Raw genomic sequence first — 26,512 nt, forward strand, 5'->3', positions numbered from 1 at the left:
AGTGAGAATGACCCATTTATTCCTACTCTCTGCTTTCTGCCTGTTAACCAATCCTTAATCCATGCCAGTATATTACCTCCTATCCCATGTCCTTTAATTTTGCTAACCAATCTCCTGTAGGGGACTTTATCAAAAGCCTTCTGAAACTCGAAGTATAGCACATCCACTGACTCCCCTTCATCAATTCTGTTAATAACATCCTCAAAAAACTCCAACAGGTTTGTCAAACATGATTTCCCATTCATAAATCCATGTTGACTATTCCCAGTCAGATCATTATTATCCAAGTGTCCATTTATCACATCCTTTAGAATAGATTCTAGCATTTTCCCAATGACTGATGTAAGGCTAACAGGTCTGTAATTCCCTGTTTTCTCTCTCCCTCCTTTCTTAAATAGTGGGATGACATTTGCGACCTTCCAGTCTGCAGGAACCGCTCCAGAATCTATAGAATTTTGGAAGCTGATCACCAATGCATCCACTATCTCCAGATCCAGACACAGAGCAGGTATAACAGGGTGAATTGTTAATTTTATTTTGTAGATGCAGTAGGGAGTAGCATATTCATGGGACCAGATCTACATTTTTATTTAAGCAGGGAGGAAGGTCTGATGTGCAGAGGGAGTGAGAATTGGGACCTCAGGTCAGAAAATGCAATTTTTATTTTTTTCGCAGTCAGCCTAAGGGAGATTGGGGGCCAGAAGCCTGAAGTTTATTTTATTTATATTTGACACCAATAGGGAGGAGGAGAGGCTGGGAATATCTAAAGAGGCAGCAGGGGCGTAATAGGAGGCGAAAGGGGAATTAAAAGAAGTGAGAGCCCTGGAAAAAGTCAGAATCATGGCGCCATTACACATTAAAGAGAGACTGTGATTTGTCTTGGATTTTTGATCCTTTTTTCCACCAAAGGAAAAATGAAGCACATGGATAAAAGATGATTAACACACTGATCAGATGTTGTTTCTCCCAGACATCATATCATGAAGATTTACTGTTTGTTAGGTTATGTGGAAAGCCACGACTTACCTTTTGTAATCTCTCCCGGGTTGTGAAAGGTACAGGATCTAATTTTGAAAGGCCTTTAAGAATCGAGCACACATGCCAAAACAAGCAGTATGCCTTTCGGAAACAAGGTCCTGCACAGGCAACTCGGCAGCAGTGACTCTTTTTTTGTTAATCTGTTACAAATCATTCTGTTGTGCCCACTATCTTTCAGAACTAAGAGACAAAAACAATTATTATATCTATGCAAATTAAAATTTTAGAGATATATTTGTCAATCTCCATGGTATTGCATATGGAGAATGTTAGTCTTGTATAGAATTCAGATAAAAGTAGGTTAGAAGTAGAAGTTAATTGTCACTATAGAAATCATAATAGGAAAAGTTGACACACATTTGTGACAAAAGTGTGACAACAGGATGTCAAGCTATGCAGACAAGAATTACATGCAGATGCATATGTAAGATATATGTTGTTGGATACACAGACACACTGTGTAGCTGATACACTGATAGCTTTCTGAATGTTGAAAACCATTATTGGAAGTATATTGGTATTAAAGTAAATTGTAAAAACATTGCATTGGTAGTATGCATCTTAACCACTATTTCATATCATCCTGAAACTGATGTAATTAAAACTGGTGAACAATACCCGGTTGCACAAGAACAAAAGATAAGATAAAACATAAAAAAAGAGCTGGAGTAGGCCATTTCGTCCTTCAAATCGACTCCACCATTTAACAAAATTATGGCTGATCTTCTACCTCAACTTCACTTTCCTGCATTATCCCCATATACCTTAATTCCTTTAGTGCTCAAAAATCTATTGCCCTTTGTCTTGAATCTACTCTATGACTTGAATATACTCTATGAGCATCCACAGCTCTCTTGCATAGATAATTCCAAAGATACACAACCCTATATGTGAAGAAATTTCTCCTCATCTCTGTCCTAAATGGCTGAGCCCTTATCCTGAGACTTTGACTCCAGGTTCTAGATTCCCCAGTCAGAGGAAATATTTTCTCAGAATCTACCCTTATCAAGCCCCTTCAGAATTTTATAAATTTCAATCAGATCACCTCTCATTCTTCTAAACTACAGGGAATATGGGCCTAGTCTACTCATTCTCTCCTCACACGACAATCCCATCATCCTAGGAACCTCTGGTGCACTTCCTTTAGGACAGGTATGTCCTTCCCTTCATAAGGAGACAAAAACTGCTCACAGTCCTATAGGTGTGGCCTCACCAATGCCCTCTATAACTGTAGTGGGACTTCTTTACTCTTATGCTCTAATGCTTTTGTAATAAAAGCTAACACACCATTTGTCTTCCTAATTGCTTGCTTTATCTGCATGTTAACTTTCTGTCATTAATGTACAAGGACACCCAGGTCCCTCAGAATGCCAACATTTCCCTATCTGTTACCATTCAAAAAAATTCTGCTTTTAAATTTTCCTACCAAAGTGGATAACTTCACACTTTGCCACATTGTATTCCATCCGCCATGTTCTTACCCACTCACTAAACCTCTCTATATCCCACTGTAGCCTCTCTGCATTCTTCTCACCGGTTACTTTCTCACTAACTTTGTATCGTCAGCAAACTTGGATATGTTACAGTCAGTCTCTTCATCTAAGTCATTAATATGGATTGTAAATAGCTGAGGCCCCAGAGACTTGTGGTCCAATCTAGTCGAAAGCAATGGGATGACAACTCATTTTCCTTCCTTGTTTATAGTTACAAACAAAAGTCAAATGTTAGGAATTAGCAAGTCACTTCGGTTTGAAACGTTAAATATTGTAATTTAATCTTTTCAATGTTATTGACACCCATGTTCTGGCATTTGTTGGAGTTTCACGTTTGCTATCCAACCCTTCCCCTATTAAACTGCCTTTTAATTACTCTTGCTATTTCTTATTTGATACAATTCAAGTGGTGCTGGCTTTTTAATGTATCTTTTCCCCCATTTTTTCCTTCATTTCTCTGTTAGTGGTGTTGACTCATGCTGGGATATGATTCCTGCAGCATTCTAGTATGTGGTCAGAGTGTTAACTAAAATGTGAGCACTGGCAACACATACAAACGTGGGGGCATTGTGACTGAACCTTTCATCTTTAAAACTACAGCTACTCACAAACACCTTTGAATGATATTTAAGGTATAGTGTTCAGGTTATAGGATCCTTAGCTGTTTTTCCTCTTGTTCCGTAGTGTTGCACTGTCTGAGGTCAGCTAACAAAACATAGATCAAAGATTAAACTTGGGATTTTCCTTTTTTTAAATTCATTCATGGGATGTGGGTGTTGCAGGTAAGAATGGCATTTATTGCCCATCCCTAATTGCCCTTGAGAAGGTGGTGGTGAGCCGCCTTCTTGAACCGTTCTAGTCCATGTGAGTTAAGTACATCCACAGTCCTGTTAGGAAGGATTTTGACTCAGTGCAGTGAAGGAACGGTGATATAGTTCCAAGTCAGGATGGTGTGTGGCTTGGAGGGGAACTTGCAGTTGGTGGTGTTCCCATGCATCTGCTGCCCTTGTCCTTCTAGGTGTCTATAATTCATTAACACATTACACAGTACCTTTAGCCACTGTGGCATTAGGAGAGCTCTGACTGTAAATTTTATGAGGTGATAATTGGCAGGGTAATTACAGAATTTAAGAATAGACAAAACATATATAAGGATTAGCAAGCTACCTAGTTGAAATGGGGCATAAGGAAAGAGAAAAAAGAACTTTCATTTATATGGCATCTTTCACTTTGTCCCAAAGCACTTTACAGCCAATAGTGTTGTCATTTTTGTAATGTAGGTAACATAGCCACCAATTTGTGTATAACACTTAATTGTCTCATCCGAAATACAGCCCCTCCAACAGTGCAGCTGTTCCCTGAGTACTGCATTGGAGTGTCAGCCTAGAATATATGCTCAAATAATAAAAACAAAAAGAGCTGGAAGCACTAGCAGGTCTAGCAGCATCTGTGGAGAGAGAAACAGAGTTAACATTTCAGGTCTATTCCCTTTTATCAGTTGAAAGGTCACAGACCTGAAACATTAACTCTGTTTTTCATTCCACAGATGCTATCAGACCTGCTGAGTGTTACCAGCATTTTATGTTTTTATTTCAGATTTCTAGCATCTGCGGTATTTTGCTTTTGTGTTATGTGCTCAAGTTTCTGGAATGAGCCTTGAACCCATGATCTTCTGACTCAGAGGCAAGATAAAATGATGATTGTTGTAGTGAGATTATCTAGTGTGCAATGCAGCGCAGGACAGCGACATGTAAAGGGAGATGCAAAGTGCTAAGTATTAGAAGATACCATTCTATGAGGGTAAGTAGTTTAAGTTAGTGCATAAAGTACTAGCTAGTTAGGGCATATACCATAAGGTAGATGTCTCATAAAGATTTTACTGTTGTAAGGAAGATACCAAATGCAGAAAACAAATTGTGTGCATTTGATAAACAGTTGCTATGAAAAATACAATAAAAGTAACTTCACACAGTAGTCACTGGTCTTTTTACGACATATGGTAACATCTTACTGTAACATTCTGATACATCATGACCATATATGGAATCAACTGTGCTAAATGCTTCTATGAAAGTTGCAGTAAGGTTGAACCCGTAATTTCCAACATTCCAGGGTACGGTGTTTTGTGAATCTCCTCCTACAGCAAAACTAAGTGGGCGGGAAAGTGTTACTCTCAGAAACGTCAACCTTTTGTAAGTGTAAATCTGTGATTACCATTATATATCCAATCTTGTCTCCAAACATGCCTTCCCATGCAACAAATCAACAACTTATATTTATATAGCACATTTAACCTAGTAAAACATCCAAAGGTGCTTAACAGGAGCAATATGAATATAAACATTTTTGACATTTTTGAAATTAAGCCACAAAAGGCGATATCATGACAGATGATCAAAAAATAATCACACAGGTAATTTTTAAAAAGCATCTTAAAATATGAGAGAAAGAGGTAGAGAGGGGTAGATGTTTAGGAAGGGAATTCCAGAGCTTAGGGCCAAGGCAACTGAAAGCAGAGTCACCAATGATGGAATGATTAAAATCATGGATGCCAAAGAGGTCAGAATTGGAGGAGCACAGAGATCTTGTAGGCTTGTAGGACTGGAGGAACCTATAGAGATAGGTAAGGATGAGGCCATGGAGGGATTTGAAAACAAAGATGAAGATTTTAAAATTGAGGTGTTGTCAGATGAGGAGCCAGTGAAGGTCAAGTTAAGTTACAGGCAGCAGATGAGCTGAAGGAGGATTGGAGTTGAACGATGTTATGGAGGTGGAAGTAGGCAGTCCTGGTGAACGTGCAGTTATGTAGTCATCTCATCTCAGGGTCAAACACCAAGGTTGCGAATGGTCTTGCTCAGCTTTAGTTGCCAGGGATGGAAACAGTATACTGGGAATAGAGTTTGTCGTAGGGACCAAAGAAGATAGCTTCACCCTTCCCAATATTTAGTTGGAGGAAATTTCTGTTCATATAGGGGCGGCACAGTGGCGCAGTGGTTAGCACCGCAGTCTCACAGCTCCAGTGACCCGGGTTCAGTTCTGGGTACTGCCTGTGCGGAGTTTGCAAGTTCTCCCTGTGACCGCGTGGGTTTCTGCCGGGTGCTCCGGTTTTCTCCCACAGTCAAAGACTTGCAGGTTGATAGGTAAATTGGCCATTGTAAATTGCCCCTAGCGTAGGTAGGTGGTAGGAGAATGGTGGGGATGTGGTAGGGAATATGGGATTAATGTAGGATTAGTATAAATGGGTGGTTGTTGGTCGGCACAGACTCAGTGGGCCGAAGGGCCTGTTTCAGTGCTGTATCTCGAAATAAAATTAAAAATAAATATAATATTGAATGTTAGACAAGAAGCATGATGAATCAGAGAAATTGGAAAGGTCAAGGAGGTGGTGGTGAGATGCTGCTGACTGTCATTGGCATACATGTGGAACCTGATGTGTTTTTCGATGATATAGCCGATGTGTAGTATGTAGATGAGAAATAGAAGCAGGACAAGGATAGATTCTTGGGGGAACTCCAAATTCAACAGTGCGAGAGTGGGAAGAGAAGCCATTGCTGGTGATTCTCTGGCAACAATGAAATGAATAAGAATGGAACCAAACAAGGGCAGTTCCACCCAGCTGGATGACAGGGTAGAGGAGTTGGAGGTGGATTGTGTGGTCAATCGTGTCGAATGCTGCAAACAGATTGAGAAGGATGAGAAGGAATAGCTTATCATGGTCACAGTCACAAAGAATGTCGTTTGTGACTTTGACAAGGGCTGTTTCAGTCTTGTGGCCAGGACAGAAGCCTGATAGAAGGGATTCAAAAATGGAAATGTGGGAAAGATGGGCATGGATTTGGGAAGTTGAGGGTCAATAGTTATGTCAAAATAGGATCAAGGGAGTGGGAAGTGGGTTTCATGGACAAGATGAGGTTAGAGGGAGCAATGCAGGAGATGGAATAGAATCTAGTGAAGGACATGAGTACTGGGCCAAGGCAGCAGGGGACATATGTGGACATTTGTCCCTGTGGGCTAGGGGAAGGGAAGGAAGCAGCAGTTGCAGCTTAATAGAATACTTTGAGGAAGTGACAAAGTTGATTGATGAGGGAAGGGCTGTAGATGTCATATACATGGACTTCAGTAAGGCGTTTGATAAGGTTCCCCATGGTAGGCTGATGGAGAAAGTGAAGTCGCATGGGGTCCAGGGTGTACTAGCTAGATGGATAAAGAACTGGCTGGGCAACAGGAGACAGTGAGTAGTAGTGGAAGGGAGTTTCTCAAAATGGAGACGTGTGACCAGTGGTGTTCCACAGGGATCCGTGCTGGGACCACTGTTGTTTGTGATATACATAAATGATTTGGAGGAAAGTATAGGTGGTCTGATTAGCAAGTTTGCAGATGACACTAAGATTGGTGGAGTAGCAGATAGTGAAGGGGACTGTCAGAGAATACAGCAGAATATAGATAGATTGGAGAGTTGGGCAGAGAAATGGCAGATGGAGTTCAATCAGGCAAATGCGAGGTGATGCATTTTGGAAGATCCAATTCAAGAGTGAACTATACAGTAAATGGAAAAGTCCTGGGGAAAATTGATGTACAGAGAGATTTGGGTGTTCAGATCCATTGTTCCCTGAAGGTGGCAACGCAGGTCAATAGAGTGGTCAAGAAGGCATATGGCATGCTTTCCTTCATCGGATGGGGTATTGAGTACAAGGGTTGGCAGGTCATGTTACAGTTGTATAAGACTTTGGTTCAGCCACATTTGGAATACTGTATGCAGTTCTGGTCGCCACATGACCAAAAGGATGTAGATGCTTTGGAGAGGGTGCAGAGGAGGTTCACCAGGATGTTGCCTGGTATGGAGGGCGCTAGCTATGAAGGTAGGTTGAGTAGATTAGGATTATTTTCATTAGAAAGACGGAGGTTGAGGGGGGACCTGATTGAGGTGTACAAAATCATGAGAGGTATAGACAGGGTGGATAGCAAGAAGCTTTTTCCCAGAGTGGGGGATTCAATTACTAGGGGTCACGAGTTCAAAGTGAGAGGGAAAAAGTTTAGGGGGGATATGCGTGGAAAGTTCTTTACGCAGAGGGTGGTGGGTGCCTGGAACGCGTTGCCAGCGGAGGTGGTAGACGCGGGCACGATAGCGTCTTTTAAGATGTATCTAGACAGATACATGAATGGGCAGGAAGTAAAGAAATACAGACCCTTAGAAAATAGGCGACATGTTTAGATAGAGGATCTGGATCGGCGCAGGCTTGGAGGGCCGAAGGGCCTGTTCCTGTGCTGTAATTTTCTTTGTTCTTTGCTGAATGTACGGTCTTGATCTCTGTGACAAAAAAGTCCATGCATTTATTGTCAGATATGAGGGTGGAGGAGGCAGGGGACAGTGGTTTAAGAAGACAGTTTGTGGTGAGGAAGAGAAAGCAGGGATTATCTTTGCATTCCTGGATGATCTTTGAATTGAATTGAGTTTTAGCAACGGAGAGCAAAAGCTGATAATGCTTTATGTGGCCTAACCACATCTGGCGATGGATGGTTAAAACAATTGTTCGCTGAAGACATTCAAATCTGCGTCCCTTGGACATAAAGGAGTGGATTTGAGGCGCACACCAGGGCAATGATTAGGGTGAGAGAGCAGAATAGTTCCAATGGGGACAAGGGCATTAAAGGTGGAGGGGAGGAGTTGATATAGCAAATCAATAGCTGCGAAAATATCACGATCAATTGTAGGGCAAAGGCTAGATAGTTTGGAACTTGAAAGAGCAATGGTAAGCGACTTGAGGGAGAGTTTTTTCAGGATCAGATACAGAAAGAAATGGGGTTGGAACAGGTGAGGGGAATATGGGTTGAAAGCAATACAAGGAAATGATCGGAGGCTGCCTTATCACTGACAGTAATGACAGACAACTTATCTCCGAATCTTGCAAGCATTGAGCTTGGCAGGCTGTTCACTCAATATCAAAGCAAAATAGAAGAAGTTTTCCTGCATGACTAATATTTGTATGTGCCACAAAGACTCAATTATCAGACAGAAGCATGTCTGACATTTGCTGGCATAAATCTGGGATTAGAAGCCCAGCTCTATTTCTGTTGAGTTCTTTTGGAATGATATGAGCCATGCTAAAGACCAATATTTATTTATTCATATATATGGCACAGTTTATTGCATTGCTTTGAGACTCCTTATGGATCTATGTTTCAAGATATTGCCAAGACAATAACTTGCACTTATATAGTGCTTTTAATGTAATTTAAAAATTCCAAGGTGCTTAACAGATGTGTAATCAGAAAAACCTCTTCACCCTGTTTTTTTCAGCCATCAGGAATGGGTTGTCCAAATTGGGCTGGCAACATTTTTGCTTAAGAATAGTAACGTAAATATTAGATTAGAAAAATGTACTAACTAATTACTTATGCTTAGATCTCAGAGTACGGAGAAGAGAGTTACACATGGAAATTTCGAGACTAAGCTTGTATTTTTTTCTTTTTTCTTTTATTCTCTAATGTTTTGCAGGTTATGTTCATGATAGATTTTGCCCAGACGTTCCACTGGAAAAAAGAAAAGAGCAGGTCAATAATTAAACATGAGTTTCTTGGGATAACAAATTCCTAGTAAGGAAAGAAAGACCTGCTTTTATATTGTGCCTTTCACAACTTCAAAATATCCTATGACGCTTTACAGTGAATTCAGTACTTTTTGAAGTGTAGTCACTGTTGTAATGTAAGAGACGCAGCAGCCAATGTGCACACAGCAAGCTCCCACAAACACGAAGAGCACTGCGATAATGACCTGATCATCTGTTTTTACTGATGTTGGTTGCGGGATAAATAATGGCCAGGACAATAGGGAGAAACCTTTCCGCTTTTCCTTGAAATATTGCCTTAGGACCTTTTATGTCCACCTAAGAAGACAGCTGGGGGGGGGGTCTCAGTTTAATATCTTGTCTGAAAAGCAGCATCTCTGACAGTACAACTGTCCGGATGGATTTGAATAAAATCCTTCATTGGCTGTGAAGTGTTTTGGGATATCCCAAGGTTGTGAAAGATGCTATATAAATGCAAGTTCTTTCTTTTTCTCATTCTTTAAATAACAAAACGGTCCAGACTGCAAATTAGCACACTGCAACAACTGTTGCACCAGAACGTGCCAAGTGCATTCCAATTCACTCTTACAACAGGTTTGGTTTCAGTTGTCCATTGTAGGTAAACAACCTGAAGAGTTAATCAGCTCCTTCCAATCATTGCCAAATTGCTTAATTTTATTATCATAGTGAGAAGTAAAATCAGTGGAAAAGTGATGTGAAATAGACATGCGGAAAGTTTGACCCTTGAAGTTGTTTTAAGAATTTCCAAAAAACTTCGATCAACAATATTTAATGAGCTATGAACTGTGAGTAGTGATTTTTTTGGTGCATTTTCGCTTTTGTCAGGCAATGGAGGAGTGGTGAATTGAATGGCTCATCAATTGCTCTCTGAATATTAGCCTGCTGTGATGCAGATGCTGTACAAATCAGGAGGAGGAGGAACGAGAATTCTGCAGCAACACATCGCTCCAGCAACTCAACAGAAACAACACTTTGAACATAATGGAATTTGAAAGGTCTCATTCAACAAAAAATGGTCAAAGCAAAATATTCATATCTGGATAGATGGTGTTGGTATCAGTAATATGAAATATATTTATAGGAGAAGGGACAACATTCTGCAAATGCTGTAAATCTGAAATAAACCTGATGAAGGGTATACACCTGAAACATTAATTTGGCCTATCCCTTATACAGATGCTGACTGACCTCCAGTGCATTTCCAGCATTTTCCACTTTTGTAACATTTATGGGACTTGCTTGGTCCAGAATGAAGGAAAGAAGTTGGATTTACATGACATCGTATCACATTTCTCAGGGTGTCTCAAAGTGCTTCACATCCAATGAACTGTTTATTGTTTGAAGTTCAGTCACTGTTCTTATGTGATTAAATGTATCAGACAATTGTGCACAGTGAGGTCCCACAAGCAACAATTCATGTTTTTGTTGGTGTTAGTTGAAGTGCAAAACGTCCCCGTGGTGTTGATGAAGACGATGAAGATTTAAAAGTGTCGTACAAGTATGGTTCAGCCAGAAGAAGTTACTATGAAGAGAGTGGAATCTTGGCTAATGATGATGAGGAAGAAGTTGGCAAGAAGAAAATTCTGAGTTAATGGAAAATGATGAGGCTGAACCTTTGGATGAAAGCTCAGTGAAGAAGATGATCCTGACATTTGAAAAGAGGGCCTATAAAAACCAAGAATTGTGCATCAAATTCCCAGAGAATCCAGAGAAGTTCATGGAGTCAGAGTTGGATTTAAATGATATTATACAGAAAATGCATGTGATTGCCACCATGCCTGATCTATATCACTTGCTTGTGGAACTCAACGCTGTACAGTCCCTGATTGGCCTTCTTGGCCATGAAAACACTGATGTATCTATTGCGGTGATGGACCTGTTGCAGGAGCTGACGGACATAGACACTCTACATGAGAGTGAAGAAGGGGCAGAGGTCCTCATAGATGCTTTACCATACCTGCTCTTTGTTTTCTCAACGAAATTGATCGCAGTCCGGATGAAACTGAAAAGTACAGCTGGAGATACTCTGATCTCCGATCCTGCTGTCTTCACCGTCCAGAGTGTCCGCGGCCACGGCATGTGGTAAGTCCATTGAAGAGAAGAAGGAGCAGCGGGACCCTAGGGAAGCCTTGCGAAAAGGTGCCCCGAACACCCAAAAATCTCGGCTCCTCGGCCGCAACTTCAAAGCGCCCGCGGGAGATGGCTCGGAGAGCATCTGCAGCGCACTGTCGGCAATGCTGGTACCAGCGCACGAGGATGTTGCTCACCTCCCGAAGGATGCGGAGGAGATTTCCAGGCGTCGATGGTGGGAACTGAGGAAATGGCTTATTACCTGCACCCCCTCTCCCCCCCCCACTTCCCCTTCCCCCACTTTCCCCCCTTCCCCTTCCCCCCCCTTCCACCCCCCCTTCCCCTTCCCAGCTCCACTCTCTCAGCTCATCCCCCCCCCGCCGCACCCCCCTCCCCCCTCACAACCCCTTCCCAGCCCACCCTCGCACCATCTTCCCCCTGCACCCCCTTCCCCTGCACCCCCCCATCCCTTTATAGCCCCCTTCCCAGCTCCCCCTCGCATCCCCTTCCCTCCACCCCTCCCCCTTGCAGCCCCTCCTCCCACCGGCATCATCCTACACCTGTGTAGGGGCCCTAACAATCCCACTGCCTTGTGGGCGTCTCGGGAGAGACCAAGGCTAAGGGAGTAAACCCTCAGAAAATCTGGAGCGGAACCCCGTTTTTTATTTTAGTTTTAGAGATACAGCACTGAAACAGGCCCTTCGGCCCACCGAGTCTGTGCCGACTATCAACCACCCATTTATACTAATCCTACACTAATTCCATATTCCTACCACAGCCCCACCTGTCCCTATATTTCCCTACCACCTACCTATAATGGCCAATTAACCTATCAACCAGCAAGTCTTTGGCATGTGGGAGGAAACCGGAGCACCCGGAGGAAACCCACGCAGACACAGGGAGAACTTGCAAACTCCACACAGGCAGTACCCAGAATTGAACCCAGTCGCTGGAGCTGTAGGCGGTCATGTGTCACCTTTGGCATGTTTCCCACAGTTCCTGCAGCCATACCAGTGCCAAACGTCGTGCTCTGCATTCCTTTGGACCCCACCAGAAAGGCCGAGAGGGGGGTTTTGACGATTGGGCAACTCTCAACCTCCACACATTCGCCCAGGCATGCGCCAAGGAGAGGTCACTCCATAGTTGCCTCACAGCGACTGAAACAACATGGAAGGCAGCAGTTACAGGTTATAAGTCCAGCTAAATTGGCGTAGAGATTGGGGGCACGGGTTGCCTTTGTCGGTGGGAAAGGTCATCACACCTCACTGGACAGCTACCGCCCGCCTCAAACCGGGCAGCCACCGGTCAATAAGGTTCTGTCCCGCCACAGTCTACCTGCTTCAATGGGTGCTTGGAGCTCAGGGTCATTGCCCGAAAGGTGGACTGCAACACCGCACCAAACAACATGAAAAAAGGAAAGAAGGTACCAGCCCTTCGCTTTGCAAGTTGGAACGTCAGAACTATGTGTCCTGGCCTGTCGGAAGACCTTACACAAATCAACGATTCTCGGAAGACCGCTATCATTAACAACGAGCTCAGTAGACTCAATGTAGACATTTCAGCACTTCAGGAGACACACCTCCCCGCGAGTGGATCTCTAGCAGAGCAAGACGACACCTTCTTCTGGCAGGTCAGGGATCCTGAAGAACCAAGACAGCATGGAGTGGGCTTCACCATCAGAAACTCCTTGCTCAGCATGATAGAGCCTCCCTCAAATGGCTCGGAACGCATACTATCCATCCGGCTGCTCACCACCTCTGGTCCAGTACACCTACTCAGCATCTATGCTCCAACACTCTGCTTCCCACATGAAGCTAAAGACCAGTTCTACGAGGAACTCCATAACATCATTAGCAGCATCCCCAACACCGAACACCTGTTCCTGCTGGGGGACGTTAATGCCAGGGTTGGGGCCGACCATGACTCATGGCCCTCCTGCCTTGGGCGCTATGGCGTTGAAAGGATGAATGAGAACGGGCAGAGACTGCTTGAGTTGTGTACCTATCATAATCTCTGCATTACCAACTTGTTCTTTCACACTAAACCCCGCCACCAGGTTTCATGGAGGCACCCAAGATCGCGTCGTTGGCACCAGCTAGACCTCATTGTCACAAGGCGAGCTGCCTTAAACAGTGTTCAAATCACACGCAGCTTCCACAGTGCGGACTGCGACACCGACTACTCCCTGGTGTGCAGCAAGGTTAGACTCAGACCAAAGAAGTTGCATCATTCCAAGCAGAAGGGCCACCCGCGCATCAACACGAGCAGAATTTCTCATCCACAGCTGTTACAAAAATTTCTAAATTCATTTGTAACAGCCCTTCAAAACACTCCCACAGGGGATGCTGATACCAAGTGGGCCCACATCAGAGACGCCATCTATGAGTCAGCTTTGACCACCTACGGCAAAAGTGCGAAGAGAAATGCAGACTGGTTTCAATCTCATAATGAAGAGCTGGAACCTGTCATCGCCGCTAAGCGCACTGCACTGTTGAACTACAAGAAAGCCCCCAGCGAGTTAACATCCGTGGCACTTAAAGCAGCCAGAGGCACTGCACAAAGAACAGCCAGGTGCTGCGCAAATGACTACTGGCAACACCTATGCAGTCACATTCAGCTGGCCTCAGACACCGGAAACATCAGAGGAATGTATGATGGCATGAAGAGAGCTTTTGGGCCAACCATCAAGAAGATCGCCCCCCTCAAATCTAAATCAGGGGACATAATCACTGACCAACGCAAACAAATGGACCGCTGGGTTGAGCACTACCTAGAACTGTACTCCAGGGAGAATGTTGTCACTGAGACTGCCCTCAATGCAGCCCAGCCTCTACCAGTCATGGATGAGCTGGACATACAGCCAACAAAATCGGAACTCAGTGATGCCATTGATTCTCTAGCCAGCGGAAAAGCCCCTGGGAAGGACAGCATTACCCCTGAAATAATCAAGAGTGCCAAGCCTGCTATACTCTCAGCACTACATGAACTGCTATGCCTGTGCTGGGACGAGGGAGCAGTACCTCAGGACATGCGCGATGCCAATATCATCACCCTCTATAAAAACAAAGGTGACCGCGGTGACTGCAACAACTACCGTGGAATCTCCCTGCTCAGCATAGCGGGGAAAGTCTTTGCTCGAGTCGCTTTAAACAGGCTTCAGAAGCTGGCGGAGCGCGTCTACCCTGAGGCACAGTGTGGCTTTCGTGCAGAGAGATTGACCGTTGACATGCTGTTCTCCCTTCGTCAGATACAGGAGAAATGCCGCGAACAACAGATACCCCTCTACATTGCTTTCATTGATCTCACCAAAGCCTTTGACCTCGTCAGCAGACGTGGTCTCTTCAGACTACTAGCAACGATCGGATGTCCTCCAAAGCTACTAAGTATCATCACCTCAATCCATGACAATATGAAAGGCACAATTCAACATGGCGGCACCTCATCAGACCCCTTTCCTATCCTCGTACCCACACTCTTTGGGATTTTCTTCTCCCTGCTGCTTTCACATGCGTTCAAGTCTTCAGAAGAAGGAATTTTCCTCCACACAAGATCAGGGGGCAGGTTGTTCAACCTTGCCCGTCTAAGAGGGAAGTCCAAAGTATGGAAAGTCCTCATCAGGGAACTCCTCTTTGCTGATGATACTGCTTTAACATCTCACACTGAAGAGTGCCTGCAGAGTCTCATCGACAGGTTTGCGGCTGCCTGCAATGAATTTGGCCTAACCATCAGCCTCAAGAAAACGAACATCATGGGGCAGGATGTCAGAAATGCTCCATCCATCAATATTGGCGACCACGCTCTGGAAGTGGTTCAAGAGTTCACCTACCTAGGCTCAACTATCACCAGTAACCTGTCTCTGGATGCAGAAATCAACAAGCGCATGGGTAAGGCTTCCACTGCTATATCCAGACTGGCCAAGAGGCTGTGGGAAAATGGCGCACTGACATGAAACACAAAAGTCCGAGTGTATCAAGCCTGTGCCCTCAGTACCTTGCTCTATGGCAGCGAGGCCTGGACAACGTATGTCAGCCAAGAGCGACGTCTCAATTCATTCCATCTTCACTGCCTCCAGAGAATACTTGGCATCAGGTGGCAGGACCGTATTTCCAACACAGAAGTCCTCGAGGCGGCCAACATCCCCAGCTTATACACACTACTGAGTCAGCGGTGCCTGAGATGGCTTGGCCATGTGAGCCACATGCAAGATGGCAGGATCCCCAATGACACATTGTTCAGTGAGCTCGCCACTGGTATCAGACCCACCGGCTGTCCATGTCTCCACTTCAAAGACGTCTGCAAATGCGACATGAAGTCCTATGACATTGATCATAAGTCGTGGGAGTCAGTTGCCAGCGTTTGCTGGAGCTGGCGGACAGTCATAAAGGCGGGGCTAAAGTGTGGCGAGACGAAGAGACTTAGCAGTTGGCAGGAAAAAAGACAAAAGCGCAAGGGGAGAGCCAACTATGTAACAGCCCCGACAAACAAATTTTTCTGCAGCACCTGTGGAAGAGTCTGTCACTCTAGAATTGGCCTTTGCAGCCACTCCAGGCGCTGCTCCACAAACCACTGACCACCTCCAGGCGCTTACCCATTGTCTCTCGAGATAAGGAGGCCAAAGAAGTTGAAGGCTGGATAAGTTCCTGCTGCAACGCTTCCTCTGTGCTTATTGTTCCCTAAGAACATTGTCTACCTGCTGAATGTTGAGAGCACTGCCACCAGGCCAAATCTCATACAAAATTTTAACTTAACTTCGCTTTAGCTTTAAGATGACGTTACTTCATGGGAAAAATCAGTTTGGAAAAAAAATGCAAGATGGTGGCAGAGTTGTGAGATAAAGTTCAGAGATTTCCTTCACAGTATCAAGCAGCGTCCCAATTATGCTGCTAATGGTGTGGCAAGTTTTCATAGGAAAACACCATGGAAAAAGTTGACACAAACATATGCTTTGGATGAGATTTGGCCCAGTGGCAATGCTCTCAATTCAGAGTCAGAAGTTCATGGGATCAAGCTCCACTCCACCTTGAGCACATACTCTAGGCTGTCTTATTGTGCAGCACTAAAAGAGTATTGTATTGGCAGAGGTGTCGTCTTTCCCATGAAACATCGTTCACATCCATCAGAAAGGGCCAATGAGGACTTGGCATAGAGGTCACATGGCACTGTTCAAAGAGTAGGGGTCGTTCTCTCAGTGTCCTGGACTATGTCATGTGCACAAGAAGTGCAATGATACAAATTATGGACAAAATCTGAAGAGTTATAAAAACTGACTTTGTCTTATTAAAAAGACCTTTCTTTTAAAAAGTGAACAATGCTCCAAAATGGCCACCGAAGAAAAAAGGCGCTTGGCCAAATGTATATTCAAACTGTCTGACAAAGACAAAGGAAAATCTTCAAAGCTAAGAGGTGTCAATTGCACCCATCCTAAAACATTCCAGAATTGAATGGCTTCTTCTGAAACAAAGATAATGTGAAGGAGCCAGGTCCTGGGCCGTTGTGAGATCAACATGAGGGAGAGACCAAAGTGTCTTCACCCGGAGGCAAGAGGTAACACAGCTTTATCTTAAAAAGCAGCTAAGAGAGAGACACCTGAGGAAGAAAAGAAAGCAGCAGCCAAACGTTTCTAGCAAACTAGAAGGGGCGTGCCCTGCTGTGAAATTCTATATCTACACTTTATACAGCAGTGAACTAGAAGTGATCCACTTTCTACCCATCGGCTATATCATACAAATAAAACAGCAAGGGGTTCAACCCTAATAACAAAACACACTTGCTGCGGTCAGGTGGGAGTTGAACCATGGGAACCACCCTAATCTAACCATTTGGCTGTAACGACTATGCCAAGAAAAAGGTTTTGTACATAGAAAGTGCACACAGGTGTATGAATTTTAGTAAAATCTAGAAATCTACTATTCAACAAAATTAATAATAAATGCCCACAACAAAAGCATTATGAATATTAACTGGTAATACAGCCCTGTGCTCCATTCCCTCCTTACCTCAGACTCCATCCATAGGAGTTGAGAAGGAAAAAAGAAAGTACAAAATATACTGCAAATAGAGAGATGCAGACATGCAGAAAAAGGAAAAGAAAATGTTTGAGAAAGAAAGACTTGCATTTATATAGGATTTTTCAAAACTTCAGGATGTGCCAAAGAGCTTTACAGCCAATGAACTACTTTTGAAGTGTAGTCACTGTTATATTGTAGGAGACATGCAGAGTACCTGCAATTCTAAAGCAAAGACAAATATATATAGAGATACAGAAAAACAACGCAAAAATTGTGTGACATATAGAGAGTTAGAGACTTTCAGAAGGGCTACGACAAAGACAAAGTGAGAATTACACAATTACAGTGAAAGGGAGACAGAAAGAGTTGCAGGTAAAGGAAGTAGAAAGAATTGAGTGGGAGATAAGTCAAGAGGTAGCTAAAGGTAGAGACAGAATTTTCTTTTAGGTTTTTGTCTATCAACACTTGTATTTTGTATTAATATATTGTATGCTACATGATATAATGCTTTAGTTATCAAAGAACAGGGGGGGGGGGACAGTAGCATAGTGGAAATGCTACTGGACTAGTTATCCAGAGGCTAGGACTAATGCTCTGGAGACATGAGTTCAGATCCCACCATAACAACTGGGGGAATTTAAATTCAATTAACCAATAAATCTAGAATAAAATGCTAGTCTCATTAATAACGATCATGAAACTACCAGATTGTTGTAAAAAGCCATGTCCTTCAAAGGAGGCAATCTGCTGTCCTAACCTGGTCGGGCCTACATGTGATTTCAGACCCACAGCAATGTGGCTGACTCTTAACGGCCCTCTGAAATGTTCCTAGTAAGCCACTCAGTTGTAGACAGCTCACAAGGGCAATTTGGGATGGGCAACAAATGCTGGCCATGCCAGTGATACTCACATCCCAAAAATGAATTAAAAAAAGTATATTCTCTAACTCATTGTGAGCAACTACAGGGGAGGTCTGCTAGTGAAGGCATAAATGCTTCTGGTGTAGAATTAAGGATTTTAGTCAAATAGCAAAGTTAATAATTATAGATATGTATGAACACAGTCTTGAAATTATTTAAATACCAGTACACAATCTACTTAATAAGTTTAACTTCTAATCACAGTAGTTTATAACTTTGGGGGCAGCTTTGATGGACCAGCTGGTCTTTTCCTGCTTGATAATTTTGCATATTCATATGTAACTCAATGAAAATGAATGCTGATTTGAAGTTGCGAGGCATAAAACTAGTGTGGAAATGACAAGGGAGAAAGTGAATGCTGCCATCAATGTCATTTTCAGTAAAATATTTTTACAACCAGGTGAGAAAGGTGCCTAGGGGTCTGTTACTGTCTTCACCTGGTCTTATTGTAACAGGGTTTAATTTTAAACACATTGTGTTTTGAGCTTCCCCTTTGTGAATCCTTGTTCACAACTTTCCAATTATAAGGCAAAGAAATGAGCACAAACAGGCTTTCTTTGGTTTAAAGAAGAAAGATGAAATTTATTAAACCTTAAACTTAAACTCTAATCCAGTTAAAGCCTACGGATATATAACGTGCCCATGCTAGCATGCACACGTGATACACACATGTAAATAGGGACAGAAAAGAGCAGAAGAAAAGGTAAGTAGAACAGTTTGAGGCAATATCTTGTTACTGTTTCTCGAGCTCGCTGTAGTCCTTGATTGAAGATGTGATCTTGCATTTCGTTGGGGCCCAGTATTCTTCTTGTTCTTAACCGTTGTTCACGTAGGAGATTTTTCTCCCTCTGAGTTTCCGTGTCTTCACAAGATTCAGTTCTGTGGGGAAGAGTTGGAGGCAGGCAGAGAAGTGAGGAGTAATTCTTGCTTCAGTTCCAGGAGAGATCTTCACTCCATGAGCTCAAGGCTTTGCCTTCTCAAGTACTGTTTTCTCCAATTTAAAACTCTCAGTTCAAACCTCTGCAACAGCCAGTCATGTGACTAAAACTGGTCTGACCACTTCTATGTATTTGGGAAGAAACTACTAGGTCCCCATTGTTTCAACACTGTTAGTACTATGCAAACGTCCTTCCAGTCAGGGTCTTGCAATTTTAAGTTTTAATGTTCATGTGGCGAAATCATGTGTGCCTCAGTCTTGGCAGGTGGGGGGTTTGCCTGACAATATCTATATCAGCAGTAGATTTATACAGCACTTTCCCTGATGCCAGACACCCACCATGTTATTGGGATTGAGCCTGTACTGATGGTAGTATCCTGCTTGCTTCTCAGACTGAAGTGTTATTTTACAGTATGATTCAAACCCAGCAATATGGACTTTTATTTCCCCGCATGTTGCATTGAAATAATAATGCAGTTCATAAATTGTATGTTTTATTCTTGAAAGATAATCAAAGGCCTGACATGTTACTTTATGAAAGTGTAAGATTTTGTGATCCATTAGCGATCTGACCAAAGCTGCATTTGTTTTTTACTAATTGCACTAAGCCTAATTTTTACAGGTTACTGATGTAAGGAGCATATGAATGAATTTCTTTGTTACACCATTTTTGTTAGCAATGGCAGCACAATGACTTCCTTCTAAATCATTTTGTTTAATTGTTCTGGCTGCTTGAGCATCCCCGATTTTAATTGCTTCACCTTTGGAGACCATGCCTGTAGTTGTCTGGGCCTTAATCTCTGGAATTTCCTCTCGAAACCTCTCCACTTCTCTACCTCTCTTTCCTCCTTTCAAATGCTCCCTAAAACCTACCTCTTTGACCAAGTTTTTCAACACCTGTCCTAACCTCTTGCGAGTCTTGGCATTTGCGCTCCTGAAAAGTATGCTGAGATGTTTTGCTACATTAAAGCTATATAAAGCAGGTTATTGATGCTAAGAGACAGGTCTTTGTTGGATACCTTACATATCAAGGTCTTGGCTGTACATTTCATCATACATTTCTTCTAATAAATTCTCCAAAGATGTGAGGTTTAATGTTACAGACGCTAATGACATAACAATACATAATGCACGAAACTGGTCTTCAACTTCAGTGTTGTACATCATGGGGAAAAGATAACTCAAATCTGGCAGATTTTCCTCCTCCACTTGTGGGTACCTGGTTACCACACATCCTCCCTGATGAGATAATGCTATGCAATTGCTTTCAGCAGTAGATTTCCATAATCATGATATGACAAGATAAGATAAAGGGGTAGATTCAGTTGTAGACCACATTAATTTTCCCCTTATTTGGCTGATAATTAACAAAGCAATCACATGTTAATAAGTGAGAGGCAGCTCTGGAGATTCTCCGGACCTGTTTGTTTTACTTGCTTGCTTTTCTAAATACATGATGGTTTTGCATGCGACTCAGAAATGCTATGGTAGTCCTCATGCAGATTATAGAAAAGTGAAAGCTGGCTGAACTGATCTGTACAATCAGAGAAACCAAAACACTGATGAAATACTTACCTGGATCATTAATAATGCTGAACAGGAAGCCCTGTTGATAAGATTATAGCATATCTTATCAAATAAATGTGCTCTCTTTGAAACACCAGAATTCAAGTGGACTAATCCTCATAATTTGCAAGTGATAGAGCCTCTCTTAAATGCGACACAGTGTGTAGATCCAGTGCAGAATGCAATCTGGTTTACAAATGCTCAGCGAATCCGTTGGATTGCGAGGGCACTTTTCTAATTAACCGCTGGAATAAATCCCACAGGTATTTGGATTTAAGATAAAATTGGTTAGTTTAATTCCCCCATCACTCAGTGGTGAAAACGACATGCAATTTTCAGTATCATAGAACCATAGAAAAATTACAGCACAGAAGGAGGCCATTCAGCCCGTCGTGTCCATGCTGGCCGAAAAAACTAGCCACCCAGTCTAATCTCACCTTCCAGCACCTGGTCCATAGCCTTGCAGGTTACAGCACTTCAGGTGCATATCCAGGTACCTTTTAAAAGAATTGCGGGTTTCTGCCTCCATCACCGTTCCTAGGTGAAAAAGCTTTTCCTCATGTCCCCTCTAATCCTTCCACCAATCACCTTAAATCTGTGCCCCCTGGTAATTTACTTCTCCGCCAGGGAAAACAGGTCCTTCCTGTCTACTCTATCAAGGCCCCTCATAATTTTGTGCACCTCAATTAAGTCACCCTTAACCTTTGTTCTCTGTTCTAAGGAAAACAACCCTAGCATATCCAATCGTTCCTCATAGCTGCAACTTGCAAGCCCTGGCAACATTCTTGTAAATCTCCTCTGTACTCTCTCCAGAGTGAATATGTCCTTTCTGTAATGTGGTGACCAGAACTGTATTCAATAATGCAGCTGTGGCCTAACCAGCGTTTTATCCAGTTCCAGCATTACATCCCTGCTTTTGTATTCTATACGTCGGCCAATAAAGGAAAGCATTCCATGTGCCTTCTTCACCACTCTATCTACCTGTCCTGCCACCTAGCTTGAAAAGAGCATTGATATGTTTGGTGAGAGTCCAAATAAAGGTGTAAGTCCCTAACTTAAATCTCTAAAGGTACATTTACACTTCAGATTCCAGCCAGTCAGAAACACATTCACCTTATTTGGTTTTTGCTTGGCTACAGCCTTACCCTTAATCAGGAAATCAATTCAAATACACAAAAAACTTAAGAGTCTTTCAAAGTGCATATTTAATTGACAACTCCATTAAAGTTTGAGATACTTTCTTAATTCCATTGTTCTGATCAATCTACAAACGATTCCGAATATATATCCTGGTAAATCTGATGCCTGCTTTCTGTCCTCTTGAAGCCATTACAGAAAAAGAAATGGCTCTGTAAACTGTTTTCCATTTCTATATCTATAAAAAGAATAGTGCTTGCTTTTATTCATTCATGGGATGTGAGCATTGCTGCACAGGCCAGCATTTATTGCCCATCCCGAAATATCCTTGAGAAGCCTTCTTGAACCGCTGCAATTCACATGGTGTAGGTACACCCACTGTGCTGTTTGGTAGGGAGTTCCAGGATTTTAACCCAGTGACAGTGAAGGAGCGGTGATATATTTCAAAGTCAGAATGGTGTATGACTTGAAGCAGAATTTGGAGGTGGTGGTGTTCCCATGCATTTGCTGCCCTTGTTATTCTAGGTGGTAAAGGTTACAGGCTTGGAAGGTGCAAGAAGTACTGGCAAGTTGCTACAGTGCATCTTGTAGATGGTACACACTGGAGCCACTATGAGCCAGTGATGGTGGAAGTGAATTGTTGAGGTGATTGATGAGGTCCCAATCAAATGGATTGCTTTAGCCTGGATGGTGTCAAGCTTCTTCAGTGTTGTTGAAGCCGCACTCATCCAGGCAAGTGGAGAGTATTCCATCGCACTCTTGACTTGTACCTTGTAGATTGTGGAAAGGCTTTGGGGGGTCAGGCAGTGAGTTACTTGTCACAGAATTCCCAGCCTCTGACCTGCTCTTGTAATCATAATATTTATATGGCTGGTCCAATTACGATTCTAGCAAGTGATGATACCCAGGATGTTGAGGGGATTCAGCGATGGTAATGCCATTAAACATCAAGGGGAGATGGTTAGACTCTTGCTTGTCGGAAATTGTCATTACCTGGCACTTGTGTGGTGTGGATGTTACTTTCCACTTATCAGCAGCCCAAGCCTGAATGGTGTCCAGGTCTTGCTGCATGCAGGAATGGATTGCTTCATTATCTGAGGAGTTGCAAATGGTGCTGAACATCTTACAATCATCAGCGAACATCCCCACTTCTGATTTTATGTTGGAGGGAAGGTCATTGATGAAGCAACTGAAGTGGTTGGGCCTAGGACACTGCCCTGAGGGACTCTGCAGAAATGTCCTAGGGCTCAGATAATTGGCTTCCAGCCACCACAACCATCTTTCTTTGTGCTAGGCGTGACTCCAGACAGTGGAATACACTTGAATACATTTAAGCCTGGGATAGATAGATTTTTGGTCTCACAGGGAATCAAGGGATATGGGGAGCAGGCAGGAAAGTGGAATTGAAGTACAAGATCAGCCATGATCGTATTGAATGGCGGAGCAGGCTTGATGGGCCATATGGTCTACTTCTGCTCCTATTTCTTGTGTTCTTGTGGAGAGTTTTCCCCCTGATTCTGATTAACTTCAATTTTGCTAGGGCTACTTGATGTCACACTCGGTCAAATGCTGCCTTGATGTCAAGGGCAGTCACTCTCACCTCACCTCTTCGATTCAGCTCTTTTGTCCATGTTTGGAGCAAGGCTGCAATGAGGTCTGGAGCTGAGTGGTTCTGGCGGAAACCAAACCAAGTCATGCTGCAGCTACACAGAACTTTAGTTGGGCCACACTTAGAATATTGCGTGCAATTCTGGTCGCCACACTACCAGAAGGACGTGGAGGCTTTGGAGAGGGTACAGAAGAGGTTTACCAGGATGTTGCCTGGTCTGGAGGGCATTAGCTATGAGGAGAGGTTGGATAAACTCTGATTGTTTTCACTGGAACGACGGGGGTGGAAGGGCGACATAATAGAGGTTTACAAAGTTATGAGCAGCATGGACAGAGTGGATAATCAGAAGCTTTTTCCCAGGGTGGAAGAGTCAGTTACTAGGGGACATAGGTTTAAGGTGAGAGGGGCAAAGTTTAGAGGCAAGTGTGCGAGGCAAGTTCTTTACACAGAGGGTGGTGAGTGCCTGGAACTTGCTGCCGGGGGAGGTGGTGGAAGCAGGTACGATAGCGACGTTTGAGAGGCATCTTGACAAATACATGATTAGGATGGGAATAGAGGGATACGGTCCCCGGAAGTGCAGAAGGTTTTAGTTTAGGCAGGCATCCAGATTGGCGCAGGCTTGGAGGGCCGAATGGCCTGTTCCTGTACTGTTCTTTGTTCTTTGTTCATTGGTGGGCAGTTTATTAGTGAGTAAATGCCATTTAATAGCACAGCCAATGACACCTTCCACCTCTGCTGATGATTGAAAGCATACCGATGGGGCAGTAATTGACTGGATTGGATTTGTCCTGCTTTTTGTGGACAGGACCTACCTGGGCAATTTTCCACTTTGTCGTGTCGATTCCTGTGTTGCAGCTGTACTGGAACAGGTTGGCTTGAGGTGCAGCTAGTTGTCAAGCACAAGTCTTCATCACTACAGCCAGGATGTTGTCAGGGCCCATAGCCTTTTCTGTATCTCACACACTCAGCTGTTTCTTGATATCATGCACAGTGAATCGAATTGGCTGAATACTGGCATCTGTGATACTGGGACCTCAGGAGGAGGCTGAGATGGATCATTCACACTTTTGGTTCAAGGTGATGTTCATTGAGTCTTTTCCTGCTGTTAGTTATTTAATTGACCACCACCATTCACGACTGGATAATGCAGGACTGCAAAGCTTTGAACTGATCTGTTGGTTATGGAATCGCTTAGTTCTGTTTGTAGTGTGCTGCTTTCCCTTATCAGCATGAATGCAGTCCTGTGTTGTAGCTTCAACAGGTTGACACCTCATTTTAGGTATGTCTGGTACTGCTTATGGTATGCAGTCCAACATTCCTCATTGAACCAGGATTGGTCCCTGACTTGATGGTGATGGTAGAATGAGGGATATGGTGGGCCATGAGGCTATAGATTGTGTTGGAATACAATTCTGCTGTTGATGGCTCGCAGCACCTTATGGACTGTCATTGTCAGATGCATCTGCGACAAGTAGATTGATGAGAACGAGGTCAAGTCGATTTTTCCTCATGTTGGTTATCTCACCACCTGCCACAGGCCTATTCTGGCAGATATGTCCTTCAGGATTCTGCCAGCTCTGTCAATAACGTACATAGACATTAGCGAACCAGGTGTGTTTTTACGACAATTCGGTAGTTTCATGGTCACCATTACTCATACCAGCATTTTATTCCAGATTTTATTTAATTAAATGAATTTAAATTCCCCAGATGTCATGCCGGAATTTGAACTCATGTCTGTGGATCATTAGTCCAGTCCTCTGGATTACTAGTCCAGTAACATACCGCTATGCTACAGTAACTTTATTGCATATTACTGTAGGTGTGCTGTGTATCTTTGCTATTTATTAATAACACAACTGTTTGGCTGCTTTTAGCTTTATTCCATGGCCTATTCTACCACTTCCAAGGTTAAGGAAATTTCATGAGGGTTCATGGCATTTCTAGTAAGATGAAATACAGTGACAAGGCTACTGCATGATCCCTGGACTCACAATAATTATAAAGATACTGGTCAAGAGATAGTATATTCCAGTTTGTAAGGAGTGAGGGCTTGTTTGTGGGAGCAATCTTTGTTGCTGACTATAAATAATGTATCTGAGATAGAAATCAAGTAATATAACAGAAAACCTTGGTCAGAGGCATTTTGAGCAAGGCGCATGCAACAAGCAAGATCATTATAGGTACTGCTGGCTTCTTGAAGGAGCAATGTAGATATCTGGGTAAATCAGAGACACCTTATGGTACCCATCCCCAGCATCCCACTACCCAAAACTCTAAAGCCATGTCATCTGCTGCGTAGCTCAATATAAATCTGTAAAATGATGCCTAACCATGGAAGAGGAGCCAAACCTGAATTCTGACCATTAGCCACGTTAAGTGCCCTGCTTTGAATTTAGTTTAAAAGTCGCTGCAAGCAATTGTGGCACCAGAGATGAACTGGAGGACTGCCCCCAGGTTTCTGATGCTTTTCTGGAGGTCTGCTTGGACAAAGTCAGGAAATGGTGGGAGATACCTTTCCCCAACACTGGAGAACCCCAAGATTGCAGAGATGGCTGACAGCATCAATGCCGGCAGCATCACACATACACATAGCAGAAAGAATAAAACAAGAGAATTAGAAGTGCAAATTCAGCCTAAAGGGTATGATGTTATGACCATCACTGAGACCTGACTGCATGCTGCCTGTGACTGGGAACTACATATTCCAGGCTTTCAGCCCTTTAGAAAGGACAGGGAATTGGGAAAAGGAGGAGGAGTAGCAATATTGATAAAAGGCACTGGCTGGAATTTTATGCCCCCCAAACGAGCGGGCAGGTGGTAGGGTGGGGGGGGGGGGGTGAGGGGCGGCAAATTAAGTGCAAGACAGGGGGCCGTTCCTGAATCCCTCCCGCACCCGTTCCCAATTTACGCGGGGCGGCGGCGGTGAGAAATGGTCCACCCTTCCCAGGCTAATCAAAGGCCTTAAGTGGTCAATTAACTGGTATTTAAGGGGCTCCACCCACTGCCACAGGTATTTTATGTTTGGCAGGCAGGCAGCTGAGGCCTGAGAAAGCCCACCTGATGAAACTAGGTGGACTTCTTGCAGCTTGGTTGGGGGCGGTGGGGGGGAGCCCTCCTGATCGGCACCCTGTGCCCCACGGATAG

Source organism: Heterodontus francisci, chromosome 12 (genome assembly GCF_036365525.1).
Source record: "Heterodontus francisci isolate sHetFra1 chromosome 12, sHetFra1.hap1, whole genome shotgun sequence".
In the NCBI taxonomy this organism is placed as follows: domain Eukaryota; kingdom Metazoa; phylum Chordata; class Chondrichthyes; order Heterodontiformes; family Heterodontidae; genus Heterodontus; species Heterodontus francisci.